Source organism: Jatropha curcas, chromosome 9 (assembly GCF_041381405.1).
Source record: "Jatropha curcas cultivar XTBG-Jc1 chromosome 9, XTBG_Jcur_1.0, whole genome shotgun sequence".
Classification (NCBI taxonomy): Eukaryota; Viridiplantae; Streptophyta; class Magnoliopsida; order Malpighiales; family Euphorbiaceae; genus Jatropha; species Jatropha curcas.
The window spans coordinates 15,504,581-15,524,639 of NC_143159.1; the positions used below are offsets into that span (position 1 = coordinate 15,504,581).

General features: G+C 33.9%; 1 long non-coding RNA gene across 1 annotated transcript; it reads right to left on the reverse strand.

The window, feature by feature from the left end:
* Positions 1 to 7,719: 7,719 nt before the first annotated feature.
* Positions 7,720 to 13,279, reverse strand: LOC110010940 (uncharacterized). Its single transcript, XR_002285994.3, has 2 exons — positions 12,836 to 13,279; positions 7,720 to 7,959 (listed from the first exon to the last, which is right to left on the reverse strand). It is a non-coding gene; the product is annotated as an uncharacterized LOC110010940 (long non-coding RNA).
* Between the last annotated feature and the right edge of the window lie 6,780 nt (positions 13,280 to 20,059).

Consider the following 20,059-nt stretch of genomic DNA (forward strand, 5'->3'; position numbering starts at 1 on the left):
AACTAGAAATATTGATAAAAGCAATCAGACTACTCAGTATGAAAAAGCTGAAATTTTGATTCTATAATTAAATTATTTGAATAATTAAATGAACCCCAAAATTCATGAAATTTAATATGAAATTGTCTTGAGATGATGAGAATATTGTGTAAAAATTTCAAAGAAAAATGATATGTAAAAGTAAAGATATAATCAAAAGAATGCAAGTAGCTCACATGCTGAAAATTCTGGATTTCCTTAACTTGCACTAAAGTTGAGCAAACTTAAATATAAATGACTTAGCCATGAACATAAGTATAAAATGGATGAACACTAATCTCAATATGTTTACTTTCTAACCCTAAAATTTCAAATGCAAATTTAATGAATGAGAATATTAAAGCACCTTGTAGTCCATAGTGAGCTAGAAACAAAACTAAGTGTGCTATATGTGTGTAAATGTGAATATAGGTCGAGGATTACCATGGAACTGTTTCAAAATTATAAGTGATCGAGAGGAATCAAATTCTCGCATTCAAGGTAAGTTATAGTGTCTAACCCTTCCTTATTGCATTGGAGCTTTTGATCAATGCATACCGTTATTGGTATTTGAAACCAATTGTTAATTGTGATATTGAGATTGTGAATTGTGAAACATATTTGGCCTCTAGACCTATTTGATTGTATCAAGCCATTTGTTTAGCCAATATGACAGAATCCCAAGTTGATGGGGGTTATACCATTAGGCTATGTGCATATACAGATTTGTGATTAAAGAGAGAAGTTACTGCCCTAAAGTGTGTAGTCTGTGATAGCACTAGAATGTAAATAGTGATATGTTTTCTTCAGTGCTATCTATGTGATTATCCTTCATATTATTGATATTGCCTTTGTGATATTGATCCGATTACTATGAATCCTTTTTATATGGACTTATTTCTATTGACGAGCTATAATGGTACTACCATCTTGTGTTACTATAAATGTTAAACCTTGAGATACTTTTCAATGTACATGCTACCGATATGACATTATAATTTCACTGAGTTGACAACTCACTCAAGCGTCTGCGGTTTCAGGTAGAGGTGATCCAGGTTCGTCAGCTTCTTGATTTCCTTCTTCCAACAAGAAGCCTGTGAATAATGTAAATAGTTATTAGATATTATAAGTTGTTGATAAGTTATATGAACTCTAGTTGTTCCGTAGTACCTTTGTTTGATATTAGTATTTTATGTATATAAGTTAAAATGTAAACATTATTTTGAGAGTGTGATATATGATTAAACAAAGTGTGCGAAAGATTGTACTGAATGATCCTGGGAATTAAGTGAAAGTAAATAAATTGATTGTAGCCCACCTAAGTAATTGATCAAGATAAGTATTGTGTGCAATTAGATTGCTTCAATTGTGGGTTCTACAAGGTGCCCAGTGGCCTTAAGCCTACCTGGACCCTAGGATAGCTGCACCATCAAAATTTTAGGGTGTTATACCTTCACTTAATCACTTATTTTTATTAAATCAGACATAAACTTAGAACCGCCTAAACCTCAGCTCTAATACCACTAAATGTAACACCCATTACCCGATCCCAAAGGATTAGTTGACGGATGCCACATTCGGTGCCGAAGGCACCTTTCTAAAATACAAATTCAAATCTTAATAATAGAGATATGAATATTTTTTTTTCAAGTCTAGCAAATTCATGATTTTACTTAGAAAATGATTTAAGCAATCCAGCAGAAAAACTATAAGGGTTTTCTATAAAAATTGGACTTAACTAAAAATTTGTGGAAGAGGGAAAGACTTCTAAACTCCATCTGATGGAGGTCCATCTAGCCTAGGCTTACAAGCTGTCCTAGACATGGGCCTTGGTCTTGATTCCATTAGTGAAGTTGATGAAGACAGTCCAAGTGAAGATGGGCTTGGTGGGAGTGACATGTTCAATCTGAAGCTACAGCTCCTTTTAGGGCCATTTGGGTTCCTTCAAACCATCATCTTTGAAGACAACAATCAAGGAGCACTTGGTTAATCATTGACTATGAATTCCAGCTCATTTGTGTTGTTTTCAAACTTAGTTAGGTGTCCTTTGAATTGTGCCTTTGAATGAGTTATTTCAAACTTAGTTAGGTGTCCTTTGAATAAGTTGTTTTCAACCTAGTTAGGTGTATCTTTGAATGTGTTGTTTTCAACCTAGTTAGCTGTCCTTTGAAATTGTGTCTTTGAACAACACATTCAAAGGGAGTTTATGGCTATCTCTTGTTTCCCTATATAAAGGGATTTTGTGTACTTTCAAAGGGAGTTTTTGAATAACAAGAAAGTGTTAATCACATTTGGGTTTTATTAGTTTCCAAAAACTATTGGGTTTTGTTTGTTTCCAAAAACAATCATCTATCTTTTTTTTAGGTACTGTAGCACGGATGCTTCTGAGTTCCTGTAGCACCGTGTTTCTCTATCAAAACCATAGCCCATTCCACCACGCCATCAGTTGGTATCAGAGCCAACAATCTTACCTTCTTTCATTTTCATTTGTTTTCAAGTTATGCTTAATAACCAACAAGCATCTCTTAACAAGGACAAACAAGTCATATCAGAAGATCAAGATCTAGCCTCAGCAATTGAGAAAATGAGGTTGGAAATGGAAGTTCTTAAGGCCAAGAATGAAGCCTTAGAAACACTCATCCAAAATACTCCCCCAAATACCCGAAATCCTCATGAAGAGGAACTGACTAATGAAGATTTCAATGGAGAGGACCAGCACCTTGTGTTGGGACATGGAGGTTTTAGAGGAAGAGGGAGAGGACTGTTTCATGGAGGACTTGGCCAAGGGGGAAGGCGTTTGCCACCACCCATTCGTGTTGAAAGACAAGAAGAATCTTTCAACTATAAAATTGAATTACCTGAATTTCATGGTAAGATCGATGCTGATGCCTATCTTGAATGGATATACTCAAAGGAGAGATCCTTTGAACTGAGGGAGGTGTCCAAAGACAAAAGAATGAAGCTTGCTGCTATGAAGTTGAAGGGATATGCTGCCCTTTGGTGGGATAATTTGCAAAAGCGAAGGATGAGGGAAGGGAGGCCTCAGATTACTCAATGGGATAGGATGAAAGAAGAGATGGATGCGGTGTTCTTACCACCTCATTACAGACAGAAAATGATTGAGCAAATGTTGAGCCTCAAACAAGACACTAAAACAGTGGAACAATACACCATGGAATTTGAAGAATTTTTATTGAAGTGTGAGGTCGAGGAGACCGAGGAGCTGATCATGGGGTGTTTTCTCCAAGGCTTGCGATTCGACATCCAAGACATGGTAAGCTTCTACCCTTATGAATCTCTTATTGAATTGAAGAGATTAGCACTAAGAAGTGAGACAAGTTTGAAGCATTCACACCAAAACAAAACCAATATCAGACCTTATGACTACAAACCGAGCTCTAGTAGCCCCAATTCTGCCCACATACACACCTTCACCAAAACCCCCTCTTAAAAACACTTCCAACACACCAAGAAATACCCAATCTGTCCCACCATCCAAAAGTACCTCTAAGAATGCTTTGAAATGTTTCAAATGCCAAGGGTATGGACACTTCCAATCTGAATGTCCTTCAAGGAAAGTAATGACCCTTAGAGAGATAGAGGAGATTGAGGAAGAAATATACCATGCTGATTCTGTTGCAGTAAATAGTGAATTGAATGTTGATGAGGGAGATATGCTAGTTTGTGATGCAATGGAAGATGGGGAGTGTTTAGTGATGATGCGTATTTTGAATATTGAAAAGAATGAGGAGGATTGGAGGAGGAAATCCCTATTTCACACTAGATATTTGACAAAAAATAAATTGTGTGAAGTTATTATTGATAGTGGTGCATGTGAGAATGTTGTATCCAATGAAATGGTTGTGAAGTTGGGACTGAAAACCGAGCCAATTGACAACCCTTATAGGTTGGCTTGGCTGAATTCTGAGCATGAAATTAAAGCACTAAGAAGTGTCTAGTTCCTTTTACAATTGGGCAATACGTGGATGAGGTGAGCTGCCATGTTATCCCAATGACAGCTTGTCACTTGCTTCTTGGGAGACCTTAGTTGTATGATAAGGATGTGCAACACCAAGGAAAGGTCAATACTTACACCTTTTTCCATGAGGGTAACACCATCTTGCTCACACCGTTACTACCCGAGAAGCGAAAGAAGAAAAGAGAAGTTGGAATGGTTGGATTGTTATCCAATGATGAGAAGAGTGAGATCATGGAAGGGCTGCCTAGCTATGTTTCAATTGATGTGGAGGATGAGCCCAAACAGAATCATGTGATTCCAAAAGAGGTACAATTTCTTATTAGAGAGTTTGAGAGAGTTTTCCCGAACACTTTACCTATCGGTTTGCCCCCTCTAAGATCAATACAACATGAGATCAGTTTTGTTCCGAGAGCTCAAATTCCTCATAAGCACTCCTATAGAATGAGTCCTAAAGAGAGTGATGAATTACAAAAGCAAGTTGATGAATTGTTAAAGAGAGGCTTTATAAGGGAGAGTGTTTCTCCTTGTGTTGTGCTAGCCTTTGTTGTTCCTAAAAAGAATGGCAAGTGGAGAATGGTGATAGATTCAAGGGCTGTTAATAAGATAACGATCAAGTACAGGTTTCTTATTCCAAGGCTTGATGATATGCTTGATCGATTGCATGGAGCTTCAATTTTCTCAAGGATTGATCTTGCAAATGGATTCTACCAAATTCATGTTAGAGAAGGTGATGAGTGGAAGACAGCCTTCAAGACCCATGAGGGGCTGTATGAATTGTTGGTCATGCCTATGGGACTCTCTAATTCACCTTCCACCTTTATGCGACTCATGAATGAGGTACTCAAACCTTTTCTTAACAAATTTGTGGTGATATACTTTGATGATATTCTGATCTTTAGTACTAGTTTAGATGAGCATTATATGCATTTGAGACTTGTTTTTTAGGCTTTGGACCGTGAATCGTTGTATGCTAATGTAGAGAAGTGTCATTTTTGTGATAGCACCATTAGTTTTTTGGGGTATGTTGTATCTAAAGATGGTATAAGTATGAATTCTGAAAAGGTAAAGGCCATTGTTGATTGGCCTATTCCAAACAATCTGTTTCAAGTAAGGAGTTTTCATGGGTTTTGTTCTTTTTATAGGAGATTCATTAAAGGTTTTAGTACTATAACAAGTCCTATAACAGACTGCATGAAAAAAGGGGTGTTTAAATGGACACCTCAAGCCACCCTTGCTTTTAACACTTTAAAGAATGCAATGACAAAAGCTCTTATTTTGGCCTTGCCTAATTTCAACTTACCTTTTGAATTGGAGTGTGATGCTAGTGGGGTTGGGATAGGGGCTGTTTTGAGTCAAGAAGGCAAACCTATTGCATTTTTTAGTGAAAAATTGAATGAGTGTAGGAGAAAATATTCTGCCTATGATCTTGAGTTCTATGCCTTGATTCGTGCTCTAAGACATTGGAATGCATATTTGTTGGCTAACTCTTTCATCTTATTTACTGACCATCAAGCCCTCAAATACATACAAAGTCAAGCTAAGTTAAGCAAGAGACATGCATCTTGGGTTGAATACATGCAATCCTTTGATTTTGTAGTGAAGTATAGGGATGGTCCAAGTAATAGAGTGGCCGATGCATTGTCTAGGAGATATGAGGTTCTTAGTACCATGCATGTTCATGTAATAGGATTTGAGAATATTAAGACCTTGTATGAGAGTGATGGGGGTTTCAGTCAAATTTGGGAGAGAGTTAGGAAAGATGGTGCATTTAGGGACTTACTATTCATGATGGTTATCTTTTCAAGCTTGATGCTGTTTGTGTTCCTCAAAGCTCTTTAAGGGAAGCAATTCTTAAGGAAGTCCATGGTGGAGGCCTAGCCGGTCACTTTGGAAGAGACAAAACCTATGAATTGGCAAGCAAGAATTTCTATTGGCTAAAGATGTGGAAAGAGGTTTCAAGACTTGTTGAGGGTTGTAATACTTATAAGCAATCCAAGATGACCTTACAAGCTCACGGACCATACATGCCTTTGCCGATTCCAAGCTCACCGTGGGAAGATGTAAGTATTGATTTCATTGTTGGCTTGCCGAGAACAAGACGAAATAATGATTCCATTATAGTTGTAGTAGATAGATTCTCAAAAATGGCTCATTTTATTGCTTGTAACAAAACTAACGATGCATCTCATATTCTGAATTTGTACTTTGAAAATGTTGTAAAACTCCATGGAATTCCTAGGAGCATAGTGAGTGATAGGGATGTAAAGTTTTTGAGTCATTTTTGGAGGCATTTGTGGGCAAGGTTAGTAACTACCTTGAAGTTCAGCACGGCTTTTCATCCTCAAACAGATGGACAAACAGAAGTGGTCAATCGAAGCTTAGGCAACATTTTGCGAAGTTTGCTAAAGGGGAAAGTAAAGAATTGGGATTCTTTGTTGGCTCATGCTGAATTTGCTTACAACAGTTCGAAGAGTAAGACCACTAATTTTACTCCTTTTGAATTAGTTTATGGAGCTAATCCAATTGTTCCTCTTGATTTGAGCAACGCACACTCTAGTATCCCCTCTAACTTAAAGGCCGAGGACAGAGCTACTGAAATTGTCAAACTCCATGCTAGAGCAAAAGCACATATTGAGAAGAAGAACGAAGCCTACAAGATGCAAGCCAAGCTAAAACCTGTTGTGGAATTTAAAAAATGTGACTTAGTGTGGGTTCACTTAAGGAAGGAACGATTCCCTTCTAAAAGAAAAAATAAACTTATGCCCAAAGCCGAGGGTCCTTACAAGATCATCAAGAAGGTAAACCAGAATGCTTACAAGGTAGAGCTGCCTCCGTCTTACAAGATTTCCAACACCTTCAATGTAAGTGACTTAGCTAAATACAAGGAAGACACCATGTCAACTTCTGACCAAGTTGAAACTTTTCAAGAAGGGGAGAATGATGGAGGTCCATCTAGCCTAGCCTTACAAGCTGTCCTAGACATGGGCCTTGGTCTTGATTCCATTAGTGAAGTTGATGAAGACAATCCAAGTGAAGATGGGCTTGGTGGAAGTGACATGTTCAATCTGAAGCTACAGCTCCTTTTAAGGCCATTTGGGTTCCTTCAAACCATCATCTTTGAAGACAACAATCAAGGAGCACTTGGTTAATCATTGACTATGAATTCCAGCTCATTTGTGTTGTTTTCAAACTTAGTTAGGTGTCCTTTGAATTGTGCCTTTGAATGAGTTATTTCAAACTTAGTTAAGTGTCTTTTGAATAAGTTGTTTTCAACCTAGTTAGGTGTATCTTTGAATGTGTTGTTTTCAACCTAGTTAGGTGTCCTTTGAAATTGTGTCTTTGAACAACACATTCAAAGGGAGTTTATGGCTATCTCTTGTTTCCCTATATAAAGGGATTTTGTGTACTTTCAAAGGGAGTTTTTGAATAACAAGAAAGTGTTAATCACATTTGGATTTTATTAGTTTCCAAAAACTATTGGGTTTTGTTTATTTCCAAAAACAATCATCTATCTTTTTTTTAGATACTGTAGCACGGATGCTTCTGAGTTCCTGTAGTAAGTTACTGTAGTACTCGTGTTTCTCTATCAAAACCATAGCCCTTTCCACCACGCCATCACCATCTTAACAAATCCATCGACTCTAATAAATCAAATTTCAATTAATATACTCCAATATCAATTCATAATCAACAAAAGCTTATGTGATATCTATACAATATACTTAAACTAAAATCCATAATATAATATACATTCATCATAAAAGATTCTAAGTCATAATACATAATCTTCCTAAGACTTAAGTTAATACATAAATCTCTAATTAGATACAATCTCCGATATTTCAAATTTACATGTCATATTTAATACATAAACCAAAACAGAATAAGTTATTTCCACCAATATGAAGTCTTTGGCTCTAAAGTTGGATCTGGACTCCAAACAACACTCCCGAGTCTACAACCTGCGTGTGATAAATATTGACGTGCTGAGTATAAAACTCAGTAGTACTCATAAATCACATTCCTCCAATGTTGCGATATATTCATTCACATAATTATCATTCAAGCTTAAAATCATATAATCAAATAATTATCAATCGTGCATGATCATTTATGTGACAAGTAGTCATATTAAACATGTAATTTCCAGTAATCTCATAATTAATTCTTATGTCCTCACTTCATAACATAATTCAATATTTACAAGCTAAAAGTACATAATATCACTTATGAAGCATGTGACACATGAATTATGTAATTCCAATCATAAGTATCATAAATATAAATTCTAACTTACAAATACATATATTATATAATATTATCTTATTAAGTCAATGTCTTTCCTTATTAACTTATGGGGCTCACATACACTTAGCAAAAAATGAAATAGATTATATTTCAGAAGCAAAGGGCTATAAATAGTCAAACAGAACAGAGAGCTTAAAAGCTAATCAGAACATGTAGAGAGCGTCAGCTCATACAGAGGGCACTCATGTGTTAAGCATATGATCATAGCTATATCCAGATAATCAGAGTAGCACCATTGTGTTGAGCATGCTCATAACAGAATAAATCTCAATCACACATCAAATTCACACCAATTATACCAAGAGCCCAAAACTTGTTTTCTTTTCTCAAAATTGGATAATTTCTCATAAAAACTTTACTTTCATATTCATAATTTCATAAAAGATTCTTAGCTTAGTACTGATTCGGATCAAGGGAGCAATCACACGAGCTCGTGGTACTAGGCTACAAGCACTCTTGAATGCATTTGTTCAAGAACAAGTTACATTGGAGCTTCAAGATCATAGCTATGCAAGATGTGAGATTGAACTTGAAGAAGCACCAAAGTTTATTATGGTACTTGAGGTATGTAAAGAGGCTACCCATTAATGCATTATACATGTTTTATATTTAAGCAAATTTAGAAGGATGCTCTTTCATTGTAAGCTTAAGTATGGGGCATGCAGGGCCCGTGGCCCATTTATCCTATTTTGTTTAAATTGTTTAGAGTGGACTTAATAAAGTTGGTTGGGCTTATATTCCAAAGTTGGGTCAGCCCTAGATTAGATAATATTTAAGTTGGGCTTATTTTAATTAGTTAGCTTAAGACTTTGTATTTAAACCCATATGGGCCATATTGGTTAGCATAATCTTAACCTTGATTTAAGGCATGATTCTAGGCTTGATTATAGCCTTGATTTAAGGCATGATTCTAGCCTTGATTTTAGCCTTGATTGTAGGCTTGATTTTAAGCTTGATTCTAGTTCCTAGTTTTCCATTGTCTAGTATAAATAGGTGCTTCCATTGTAAACACGACACACAACAACAAGAAGAGATATGAGTTTTCTTCTTTGAATGAAAGCAACCATTTTCCTTAGTAATTGAGCTTATGAGTTCTACAGGATTAATTGCATCAAGAATTTCAAATTTATTTTCAAGATTACTTGAAGGTAAGTTTCTGTTTTCTTGTTCTAAATTCCTTTCTTTCTCTCTTTAAGAGTACTTAGGAGTTTAAGGATTGACGAGTACTTCCGTGATTGCATGTTCTTTGCTATATTCTCCTTGTTGATTGCAAGAGTACTTATTTAATTGGCTAGAGTCTTATTAAGTACTCATTAAACCCATAAGGCACGTATTTGTCTTAAAAACCTTATCATGGGATGAATTTGACATAAATGCAAATTCCATCATTCAAGTCATATATTCCTCATTTTATGCAACCAAATACATTAAACATATATATAAGCATGAATATATACTAAGCATGCATGTACCATAGCATTTCCTCCAAAAATTCAATTTTTCTTGTCATAGGAAGTTACAAATCAATTATATGATTTTTACCACAAAAGAATCACATTTCTCATTCAACTCATTAAACCATTCATTATACTCAAGGAAGCATAATCATAATCAAGGCATGCATATACTTACTTGTTTCCGTAAAAATATCCATGACTTAGGTCATAGGAAAATTCATCATTATATACAATTAAGCAATATAAGATCCTCTCAACTTCTATTCTGCATTTCAATTAAGTAATATAAGAGTAAAAGAAGCATAATGTGCATAAGTTACAAGGTATAGTCATCATGTGCCATTAATCAAGAAGTGGATTTTTCTGAATTTAATCATTCCATAATCATTTCCAAGCCTCTATTATACCATCTATGTAATTGCTTCACATAAACTCATTCAACATGGCGAAATCTCAATCTCAAGGTTATAGGAAAATGCTTATATTTTAAGATTTAGAAAAGATAAATTCATCAAACTCTAATTACATGCTCAAAATCATTTATTTAAGAGAAAAACATTAATTAAAAGAAAAATGAACCTAAGGTCATGGTCACCCTAGATTTGGCCAAAAAGGGGAGATGGGAAAAGGATAACTTTTCTTTTATCAAAACCAAGGTAATTTATAGACTGGGTTTAAAATCAAATTCGATATTTTTCATATGAAAAACCATAGTTAGGCATGGTCGGTTCACTGAACCGCCGGTTCGAGATGTTTAAAATTTTGAACCGAAACCGACCCTTGAACCTCCAGTTCCGGTTCCGGTATGGTTCAACACGGTTCCCGCGAACCGACGGTTCAAATTACGGTTCCGATTCTGTTCCGGCATTACACAAATTTTTAAAAAAATAATAAAATTTTGATTCCGAATTCATGAATAAATAATAATTTTAAAATGTTTAAATTTTATTAACTAAATAAATTATTATAAAATTTTAAAAGAAAAACTTCTATTAACTTACTTAGAATTATTATTACATTAAATTTACAAATTTTGTTAATTTACTAATACAAAAATCTATAAATGGAATATAAAATTAATGGAATGAGTTGAAAATTATTATTTTCAAATACTAAGAAAATTATTTAAAAAATCAAATAAAGTAAATTTATAAATGGAAAAAATTGAGATTAAAGAGAATTTGGATTTGAATGTAAGAAAATAAAAAATAAACAATAGATAATTCCAATATTAAGGAAAATAAAGCAATAGAAAAAATAATGAACTATGGAAATTTGAGAGAATTTTGATTGAGAATAGGAGAAGAGTTAGGATATAATTGATTGTGAAATAAAAACTCATCAACTCGTTATATTTATACATGTTTCTCATTTATTAGTTTTCCAAAGTATCCCTTATAATAGAAAAAAAAACTGCTATATTTTTGGATAATTTGGTAAATTACAGTAAATAAATAAATAAATTATTAAAAATGAATAAAATTTATTTACCAAAAAATAAATAAAAAACACCTGTCATATCAAAAACTATCCGTTACACTCTTTTTTTATACACTTGAAAGTATTTCTTTTATATAAATTAATTATTCATGTACCATTTTTTATATAAATTAAGTCAAAAAATGTGTATTTTTTTTCACCACTTTTTATAACTTATGTACCATTTTACTTCTCTTCACCGTAAATCAAATCAACTACAATCAAATCAAGTGATAGAAATTTTTTTATAAAAATTTTAAGCTTACAATTTTTTTTATTCATCCGGTTCGAAACGAACCGGAATCGCCGGTTCCGGTTCATATTTTAACATTCACATGAACCGAACCGGTGGCCATGCCTAACCATAGCACTTGTTTCTAAGTACTTCAAGTAAACTCATAGAAAAAATTATATAATTTATGTGACCAAAAATGTGGTTTTTCATAAGATCAATTTATTTTCACTTAAAATCAACCTAAGCCTTAATTTTATACCTAGGAGCATAAATAAACTGCAAGCATATAATAACTCAAACACTTTCTCAAATTTTCCACTCTTTCAAGTTATAGGAAAATATATATATCACATATATAATTTTTATAATAAGATTTTCTTGTTCTCATTTAACTCACTCAAAATACTTATCATATTTGAAGTATAGACACATATAAAACATACCAAGACTCATGAAATTCTCAAAAAATTCCTATGTTTCAAGTCATAGGAAAATTTCCATATCTCAAGATTTCAAAGAAATATTGCTACCAAATTCTAGATATAAGACAAACATCGTTAACAAGAGATAATCATTAACTAGAAACATGAAAAGTTCCAAGGTAGGTACTTTTGCTAAATTTTTCATACATGGGAAAATCACATGAAAAGTTCTTTTTAGGCAAGCCAAGCTCCTAACATGTTATTCATACAAATCCTATAAATCATACAAATCCTTACTTTATGCAATATCCTCAAATACTCAAATTTCTAATTTTTTTGTCATAGGAAAACTCATATTCTCATGGATTTAAGTAAAGCATAGTCACCAATATGTAAATATATACTTAATATCATATTTAAAAGAAGAAAAGCAAGTTAAAAAGCAAAAAAAACCTAAGCATCATATATTCCTAAGTTCAGCCATACTAAGGGCATGGAGAAAGAAAATTTGCTTTTGTATTCTAAGTATTCTAAAATACTTAATTAAGTTCTAATATCACATAAATATTATCCAAACACCTAGTTACAAAATTTACATGCAAAAACCTTCAATTTCTCATAGCAAAAGTCATAGGAAAATTTGGCAAATCACTGAATTCATGCAAAATATTTCCTCAGCAATTAAGACATATGTTTACTATCATCATTTAAGAAGTATTATCATTAATTAAAATGAAGAGAAACCAGGCCTTACCACACTAGCATGATTCGTCCAACATACATACATATCTTCTAATATCACCCAAGAACACAATTAAGCATTTAGTTCATATTAATTAGACCAATAAATATAAAATCCCCAAAAAAATCCTCACAAAACCTGAAATTGTAAAATAGAAAAAATGGAAAGAAAAGATGAGAAATTAAGAGCACTAACCTCTTAATTAAGCTTTAGGAAGCTTAAAATCACCAATTACACTTAGCTTTCCCTTAGTCTAACCTAGAGGGTCCATCTTCTCTAATCCAAGAGAAATCCAAAAATCATAACAAAAGAAAATCACAGAAACCATGTATGAGATGGGAAAAAATAAAACCCTCAACTAATTCCAAATCCGAACTCAAATATAAACTCTCTGCTTACTTGAACTTGTTAAAAGAAATCTTGAAGTTTTCTTCAAAATCACAACTTAAATCCCCACGTTTAATTTTAATCTTTAAGAGTTCAAGCTTAGATTTGATTTAAAGAAGATGAATCATGAGTTCTTTTGTAGGAAAATGAAAAGCAAAAGAGAGGAAATGGCAGTGATGTATTCGGACAAGAGAGAAAGAACAGAGAGGAGAGGAGACAAGGATAAAAATGGAAAAGAAAGAAAAAAAGAAATGGGCTATAGCAAAAATAATTGGGGGCATTTTAGTAAATAAATACAACTTCCTCATGAAGTTGTCTAATGGGTGGTTGAGATTTAATTTTCACTATTTGATCCAATGGATCATATCTTCTCCTACAACAATTCCTCAAAATTATAATTTCCTCCACTTAACTTATTATTTTTATTCAATAATTCTAATTCTCCAATGTTTTTTAATTTTTAAAAATGCCGCCAAATCCCTATTCATTAATTACTTAATTTCTTCAAATAAATTTATAATTTATTTTGCACCCACCAAAATAATATATACATGCTCTAAAATAATTATAAAAAATATTAGTTATGAATAATAATTTTTTCGGATTGGAAAAAAACCAAATTTTCGATTAGGTGATACTATTCATCAATATTTTGAAAATCGGATCGGTCATTAAACCAGTGAAGGCAGGAGTTCACTGAACCGAAGGGTTCAACCGATTTCAATATGGTTCAACCAGATTTTTATATATAATATCTTTAAATATATTTTTTATATAATTAAAATATATAATTTTCAAATACGGAATTAAAAAGATAAAAAATATATATAATTTATCCTTTAACTTATATTAGCTCAACATATATAAATATAAGTCCAATTCAACAAAAATTTTTAAATAATTATAATAATAGGCAGAATAAAAAATTAAATTCACTTTAGAAAATATAATAATAAAATAAAAAACAATACAAATAAAAAACAAATGTTATATGCAGATTCAATATATGGTGTCAATGGAATTCAAACAAGGAATATTATAGGAAATGAGTTACTATTACTACTATTATTATTATTATTATTAATTAAAAACAAATAAATAAAATAAAACAATAATACTATAATAAAATATACATAGTTATAATGGAATAAATAAAGAAATAAAATATTCATTTTTTTTTTTTACCTTAAGAGAATAGTGTGTATATTATAATATGGAAACCACTTAATTAAGGAAAGGAATAATACTTTAGAAAAAAAGAAATAAATAAGCCACTAATAACTCATCTCCATTAATGCAAATTCATCAAAATTAAAGAAAGAGGAAAGCCTAGAAGAGAGAAAGATCAAATTCGAAAAACAAGTTAGAACTTTGGTTGTTGATTGGAGTCCAACTACCTGTCGGTGCGTGTCACTACCGGCATTAGGTGAGGCATCTTGGCGAGCCGCTTTAGGCAAAGGTTGTTTGACCACCTTCAAATAACAGATGAATCTGACGCTCCATCCTTTTCTCTCCTCCGATTTTTTTTTTTATTATTATTTTTGCTTATTTGAGTTGAACCATAGCAATTACTCAAACCGATTTATGATTTTCATCCGATTCATATCGATTATCAGCAGTTTTCAATCTGGGGGGGTTTGACTATCCAAATCGAACCAGACAATTGTTCGTTTATTGGTTAAACCAGTTGAACCAACTAGTCCAATCCGATTTTCAGAATCATGCTATTCACACACTGGTAAATCACTATTCACCAATAATTAATTACTTAATTAATCATGAAAAATTTATATCTTAACTTAAATTAATTAGGACTAATCACATAAAATCTAATTAACTCCACGAATATTAATTATGCTCAATATCCTTCTCGGGTCCAAATAAAATATTATTTCCCTCTCGGATGATACCATTCATGACCCGATCAAATAATATCATTTTAAGATACAAAATTTTGGAGCGTTACAGTAGCAGCAGCTGATGGATATGTATGCTCAAGACCAGGTTACTGGACCACCAGCTCCTTCTACACTGACAGATCACTCGGATCCTCTGGCTTCTTCCACTCTACCTGCTTCTTAGAGTCCTACTATAATTCTTGTAGATCTGACCCTTTAGGATTTTTTTATTATTATCATGTTTATTTTGTACATATTACAGTATAATTGGTACGATTTTCTTCGCACATTAGTGTTACGTATATCTTAATGACAAATTAGCATTTGTTTTCATTGGTGCCATTAGTTTATGTGGATGACTTAAATCAGTATTATATATTGCCTTTTTTAATAGTGAAAACAAATTATTTAGCAATGGATTATAATACATTGAAACCAAAATTGGAGATAGACATAGCGACCAATTTGCGACTCCTTTATCGACTAATTAGCGATGGATGATAATACATTGAAAACAAATTGGAGACATTGCGATCGATTTGTGACTCCTTTAGTGACCAATATGGGACATCCACCTTTAGTGCCGAATAGCAATAAAATTTTCGTTCCTTTATGGAAGTGATCCAGCAATCACTTTGTCAAATTTGGCAACCAATTTCCTGGTTGCTAATTAGCGATGAATTTAGAAGTCAGTCACTAACATCTTAGCAACAAGATATTGTATGACAGATTTCGATGGTCGCATTTTGGTCGCTATTTCTATTTTAGTAATAGAAAAAAAAGATCGGTCGCTAAAAAGCATTTTTTATATATATATATAGTGATTGCTTTAACTTGACATGGTGTGCTATTGACTTTTAAGATCAAACAATTCTAGGAATTGACTAAACCAGTAAATCACAAACCTACTAGTTCAAGAAATTGAATTAGAAAGAGTTTTGTGTATTAAAAATTATAAAGGATTTGCAAAAAAATAAATTTATTGAAAAAGTAATGGAGATTGAAAAGTAAAGATGCTGAAAAGTAAATTTGCAAGAAAAGTAAGATGTTAGTAAAATAAATCTGAGGGGAAAGTAAAGTGTTGGAAATGCAAGGAGTTTAAAAAGTAAATGTGCTTTGTATGATGGAAGTCAATTTGCAAGAAAGATAAATGACAATTGAAAATTGATAATTGAAATTAAGTTGTTTGACTGTTGTTGAGTAGTTGTTGGTGTGTTTAAGGATGGTAGCATACTGGATACCCATTTAGAATATACTATCCGAACTCGAACCTGATTATAAACTAGGTAAATGAATTGTCACCAATCAATTTAGAAATTCACTTTTATTATCTGAACTAACCTCGAACCCGATTACAGTTATTCATTTAAGTATCTAAACCCGTTTAACTGTCTGTATGAGCTACTAGAGGAATTATTCGTTTTAGATCAAACCAATTCCATCCTACACTGGATTGGCAAGACCCGCATGGTTTTGTTCCGCAGGTGAAATGGAGAACTTCCCAGGAGGTCACCCATCTAGGATTTTCGTTACGCGAGTACGCTTAAACCTGAAATTCTTCCAACTCTTCAAGCTATTTCACCAAAAAGTGCTTCTCATGATTAGTTTCTCCCTTTTCGATATATGATCCGAGTCATTCATGTGTCTCGTATTCCTCTACCCATAGCTAGCCTGCCATCTTAGAAGCTAGCCAGAAGCTTTGCTCTACCCACCCTCTTAGGATCTCTTTGCCGGGTTGAGATGTCACAAGTTCGTCCTCGAACCATACATCTACCGGAGGGGGATCCGACTTTGATACCAATTGTCATGCCCTACTCCAACCACCAGAGGAATTGTCCGCTTAGATCAAACCAATTCCATCCCATACTGGATTGGCAAGACCTGCACGGTTTTGTCCCGCAGGTGAAATGGGAAACTTCTCAAGAGGCACACATCCTAGGATTTACGTTAGCGAGCACGCTTAACCCTAGAGTTCTTCCAACTCTCCATGCCATTTCACCAAAGGTGCCTCTGATGATTAAATTTCCCCCTTTTCGATATATGATCCGATTCATTCCTATGTCCTGCATTCCTCTACCCATAGCTAGCCTGCCATCCTAGAAGCTAGCTAGGAGCTTTGCTCTACCCCCCCTCTTAGGATCACTTTACCGGGTTGGGATATCACAAGCCCACCAACTTCCGCATGATTCGTCCTCGAACCATACATCTACTAGAGGGGGTTCGACTCTAATATCAATTTTCACGCCCGAATCCAACCACTAGAGGAATTGTCCACTTTGGATCAAGCCAATTCCATCCCACACTAGATTGGCAAGACCCACACGGTTTTGTCCTACAGGTGAAATGGAGAACTTCCTAGGAGGTCACCCATCCTAGGATTTTCGTTAAGCGAGCACACTTAACCCTGGAGTTCTTCCAACTCTCCAAGCCATTTCAAAAGGCACCTCTGATGATTAGCAGGCATACTTTTCAATAGATGATCCGATTCATTCCTGTGTCCCGTATTCCCTTATCCACAGCTAGCCTGCCATCCTAGAAGCTAGCTAGGAGCTTTGCTCTACCCGCCCTCTTAGGATCACTTTACCGGGTCGAGATGTCACAAGCCCACTAGCTTCCACGTGGTTTGTCCTCGAACCACACTTTTATTGGAGGGAGTGCGGCTCTGATGCCAATTGTCATGCCCGACTCTAACCACTAGAAAAGTTGAACGCTTTGGATCAAGCCAATTCCAGTCGATACTAGATTATTAAAACCCGTATGGTTTTGTCCTGCAGGTGAAATGGGGAACTTTCGAGGAGGCCCATCCTAGGATTAGGGTTAAACGAGCACGCATAACCCTGGAGTTCTTCCAACTCTCCCAGCCATTTCACCAAGAGGCGCCTCTGACGATTAGTTTCCCCCTTTTAGATATATGATCTGATTCATTCATGTGTCCCGCATTTCTCTACCCATAATTAGCCTGCCATCTTAGAAGTTAGCCAAGAGCTTTGCTCTACCTGCCCTCTTAGGATCGCTTTGCCAAGTCGGGATGTCACACTCTTCTTCTATCATTCCATTAGCAAAAGGAAGTTGTTTTTCTTTCTTTTTGGAGTTTTTTGTATGTTGTTCTAGATGCTTCTACTTTTGACCATCCTTAAATTATTAACCTCTTTAGGAAAAGGTGTTTGTTATAAAGAAAGCTTCGTCAATAAGAATTTTCCATAGATAGCGCCAATTGATACTTGGAGCTTTAGAAATTTATAGGTAGAGATGTGCATCGTATATGAAGATGATGGCTGAAGCAAGAATGACAAAATGAAGCGTCGTGAAGGGAGGCACTTGCAAATCTTTCAATGCTCAAGTTAGAGAAAAGTTAGTGAATGCTTATAAGATAACCGGATTAAATGAATGTAACTTTAAGATAGGACACAAGGTCCTTTACAGAGAGATTTTGAAAACCCCTTTCAAGTTACTGATTAAGAATTATAATAGCAGTCAGTGCTTGATTTGACTTTCTTGTATAGCCCATATCAATTGCGGATCAGAACTTACTGAGTAGCCTTATTTGATGCGGAGCTGCGAGTTCATGATAACTCAGGATGCTAAGCTAGGATTACTTAACTGGTCAGATTTGGGCTTAAGGTTGGACCATGCTAATGTGACAATTTATATTTTGTGTGGTAACAATATTATAAAATCATTTATAAAATTCTACAATTATATTGAGACAAAGTTCTATTAATGACTCTTCAGAAAAAAAAAAAAAAGTTCTATGAATAAATCTTAAATAAATTATGTATTTATTTGTGTTTAAGCAAAACCATTTTATGATTCTAAGTAGTGATGAAAATAAAGGTCCAAAAAAATCCAAAGTATGTTTATGTGAATATTATAAATGAGTTGTTTCACAATACACCTGAGGCCCAATCGATTGAGATTTGAGTTTATATAAAGAAATGATTATTAAGCTTATCACTGAGTTTAGTGCATAAATCTACCCAAGTTCTAGTTTGGTCCGATCTAGGGAGACGGGTCATTGATAATTTTAAAATTAAAAATAGACTAGTTTTCATTCCTAAGAGCTGATGGTAAGGAGACAGGTAAAGATATACTCTAAGAAGGAAATTGATTGAATTGGATAATATGTTCTAATTCACCTAAGATGCGTGAAAATTTCTTTCTTAGTCGTTCGTGCTACATCAATTCTTTTTAATTAAGTTTTATTTAAGGAGGAGCGCCAAAACGTAGCTTATGAAAGACCACCAACCTTTAAGAGTTTGGTTGAAATACATTCGAGAAAAAGGTCTTTCCTTGAAACTTGAGCCACAAAGACAAGCTTGTTAGGAACAGAAGAAAAATATGACCTATTATAGTATAGGTGGACTATTCTAGCCTTTCCATTGTTTCAACCATTTTCGATGACATTTCTATTGTGATATCATCATGCACTTTCTAGTTTTAGAAAGACACTTTGAATCGCTTCTACAAGTTGATCTATATTATGGCATTACATTAATAGAGGTCTTTCAGGAATTGACCAAGCAAGAACCTGAGATCAAAATTCCATTGATTCATTTATCCATTTGAGTTTTACTTCTCCAAAGAAGGTGAGAGGCTAAAAACGAAAGTTTACTAAGGGAGCTCAATGCCAAGCAAAGCCTTAGACTATAAATGAAGACATTGGGTTCCATGCCAGGTTTCAAAAAGAAAAAAGGGTTCCAAACAAAATTCCCTTTTGTCCGGTCCCAAGAGCCCTCCTGAAGGAATACGTGCTTCTAAAAGATTATACCATGCCCGATCTCAAGGTTAGTTCTGTACATATGACAAGCAACAAGAAAAACAAATGCAATAACTAAGATGGTGTGAAATGAAACATAAACTTTTTGTTTGTGGATGTTAGAATGGCAATTCCTGCTCCTTGAAAGGTACCAAATAAATGAGTACTTGAATCAAGGTTTTGAGCATAAAGATTCCAAATATAAAAATTATTAGAACATATACTGAAATAATGTAATATAAAAATAATATAATATATTTATTATACAATGTAAAGGTAGAGTTAATTCAATATTAAAACTCATTAAAATTTTCAAATGACACAAGAAATTAATAGAACTGCTGTAGATTAGTATCTACTAATATAAACAACGTGAGT